The sequence below is a fragment of the Eleginops maclovinus genome, chromosome 22 (assembly GCF_036324505.1).
Source record: "Eleginops maclovinus isolate JMC-PN-2008 ecotype Puerto Natales chromosome 22, JC_Emac_rtc_rv5, whole genome shotgun sequence".
NCBI classification, from domain to species: domain Eukaryota; kingdom Metazoa; phylum Chordata; class Actinopteri; order Perciformes; family Eleginopidae; genus Eleginops; species Eleginops maclovinus.
Window position 1 is genome coordinate 4584507 of NC_086370.1, and position 3431 is coordinate 4587937.

Below are 3431 nucleotides of genomic sequence, written 5' to 3' on the forward strand. Positions count from 1 at the left end.
GGAGCGCGGAATGAGTTGTACCGGAGCCGCTGCTTTGCGTACAGACTGGAGGCAGCGGGGAGGAGCTGAGCGTCAGATGATCAGGAGCAAGGTGCTCCCTCACTGAGCTGCAAACCCAGTCTGAGCTGCCTTCAACACTTACCACAACAATTCCTTTGTAACCATTTACTTTCAGCTGTGACTTAGACTCTGCAGATATGTGATTAGGTGCTAAAAATGCTTTATATTAGCTGCTCGTCAAAATAAACTGAAAGTGCTTTCTATAGTGTTCACATATCCCCAATAAATCTAGAAACAGTGAAATTAAACTGCATATTGCATTTGTTACTGACAGGCTGGGTAGTAACTGATTAGCCTGCATGTTATGTAATCATGTGTGTACTGTATTCTCTTACAGGTATATCAAAAAAATAATCATATAACTGTAACATTTAAAAAAATTGTGGCTTACTAGGAAGATGACAATGTTAGGAAAAAAGCTAAAAAGAGGATAATAGTGTTTGTTGTAAAAGGATCAGCTTTATTTCTTCTATGTAAACTATACTGTTCTCTAGGCTGATGCACATAAAACCTGCAGTTTTGCACAAAGATGTCCACATGTATCAATCAATGTACGTAAATTTTACAATCCGGATACCATGCATATACCTTCATTGAAGTCCTTAATTCCGTTTTTTTTGTTTTAACAGATACTTACCTGTACATCATTTTAATGTTCATTTTATTTTATTATCCTGTGTGAAACCACACTGTCCTGTTTTTCATTCTTATTCTGTTGCTGCTTTAACTACTGAATTTCCCCATGGGGATTAATAAAGGTACATCTTATGTTATCTTAATACTTGAAGTGTGCATTTTCTTTGTGGTTTTCACTTTCTTTGCTTAATTTTTATTTATTTGTTTGTTAATTCGTCACATTGTTATCCTGCAAGATCCCTCTAATTTTTAGAAATGTTACAGTAATCTGAATGTGTCTTTGATGTAACTTTGAGGGAGTGCAGTTTGTAAATGACCTTTAATATGATTAGAACATTACTTCATTTGTTGTTTTTATGTTTATTTTTTTAGTTTCTGAACATTAGTTAAGGTCAGGTCATTATTTCTTACATATTAAGCAGACGTTATATTCAGTGCTTTTATTTTTGAAAGCGTCTCGCCGAGACCTCATGAACCTCCTGTGCTTCGGATTCTAACCGCAGTTGGAAAAGTGTGGCTTCAATGCTAAAAGTGTGCCTAACTAAAGAGAAAGGAAAATACATGAAACGCACTAGCACCTTGCTAATAAGGGGCACAAGGTTTGTTTTAGTTACCCTTTCATGCTATGTTTTATGCCCGGCTCGAGTTTGGTTGCCGTTGATAGTTTCATGTATGGAACGTGTTTTGGTTAGCGGTAGCTACTATTAGCATTGGCCTTGCTGCCGTGTCGGTCTGTATTGAAGTGAGATGGAGCTAAGCTAACTCGTTGGTTGTTTTATTAATGCAACAGGACGTATTTTGTCTGTTTTATGTGAGGACTGCTAAGGTTAAAAACTGTTTATTTCATGGTAATACAGCACTCCATTGGAGATTGTCTTTTAATTAAAATAGAGAAAAAGGGAGTAAACTTACATGATTGTTTATGTGATAAAAGAAGTTAAAAATAATTTCATTTAAGTAAAAGGAAAGGTAACTGTATTTTTCTTGTGTCTTTATAGCTCTTACGGTGTGTTCATACGGTGCGTTCTTTAATGGATCACGGTTCGCAAATAAAGGAATATGAACCATCAGTTTGAGAGTTCGACCACCATTTAGCCGGGGACGCTACACAGTTACCTTTTGTTGATATCCTGATTAAGTAATCCCGTTGTTACATGTAATCTGTTACTCCCCAAGCCTGGTGAAGGTCTCACTAGTCAAACAGAATGGCATCAATGCGGTCGAGTTCTAAAGAAATGATCTTCCGAACAGTGGTCATTGAGAGAAAATTATAGATGAAAACTAATTCTGGTAATATGTTTATTTCTGTAACTTGGGTTTTTTCGACATAGGGTTCTATAAGGATTAGGGCTTTGACCTCGAACTTCGTTGTTCGAATATAATTCGATTGTTTAAAAAAATAAAGAAATTCGAACGAATTTTAGGGAGCCCTTAATATTCGAACCTATATGGGAATTATTTTTTATTAGTGTTGTTTTCAATTCAGATTCCAAGGTTTTTTTCACGCCTGGTGAAGTAAAACCGCGAGCTCATTATCAAGGCTATTATTGGTCATCTGGGCTCCTGTAGACCTATGACGTTGGCATCCTCCTGGTTCGCGCAATCGCGCTTATTTTAAAACAATATTCTAAAACAATGGCCGCGCCAACGACAACTACGCCTGATGAGGAGTAAGCCTTAACCTACTTAGCCTGACTGGCTTATTTTTTTATTTATTTTTGATGAGAACAGTGGATAAAACTGTTTGTGTTTAATCCAGAGTCTGATAATAATACAATTAAAAAAACCAAAACAAGTGACTGTGTTTTTCTTCCGAAAGCATCATTGACTGACTAGGTGCACGTCACGAAAGGTTCCTGTAAGCTCGTGTATTTCCGATGGAGCGTTAACTGTCATATGTGGGACCCACACTAATGTTGTACATATTACGGACACCCGCCATTGACTGATACACTACCCTCTGGTGGACAGAACATCGAACTGAAGTGTGATACTAATATTGGTCTTACTGAAGACATTTAATGGTCAAAATATTATTAATAAATATTCGAATACATTCGAACTTTAATATTAATAAACAAACGAACTTCGAATATGATTTTTGGGCAAAAGTCAAAGCCCTAATAAGGATTAACCTCGCTATTGGAGCTAGCCTCAAGTGACCATTTGAGGATCTGCAGATTTTGGTACCTATGTTCTGGCGTTATCTTCAGCACTAGATATTGCCACTGAATTCTCACATCCAGTTCCTCTGGGTAATGTTTAGATGGTGTTAGGGCAGCAGAGCATGTATAAAAGGGCCAGGTTTGAATTCTTCCCTCTCTTCTTTTCCATTATTTACACACTGATTTCTCACTATTTTTCTGAGACTCACTGTAAGTAGTTATTATTTACAATGATTTGCAGTGACCCTTCAGGTAAGTGCCAGGTAAATGCCCAACACCCGATGAAACTGCATATATTTCCCTTTATTCCCCCATTTGTTTATTCAAATATTCCTTTACTGTGTCACCAGTCTGTACTTTCGGTGCAGAATTTGCTTTGGAAAGGGTGTGCTGGATGGGTGTTACATAAATGTGTGGTACAGTCCCTTATAAGGCAGTTTTTAGCTGGTATTCTTTACACGTTACTGATATCTCAACCTTATGCTTGGCTCAGAAATTACTAATTGTTTCCTGTACCCCCACCAAAATGAATTTTTCCCTGCCATAAATATAACCTGTACTCATTAACAT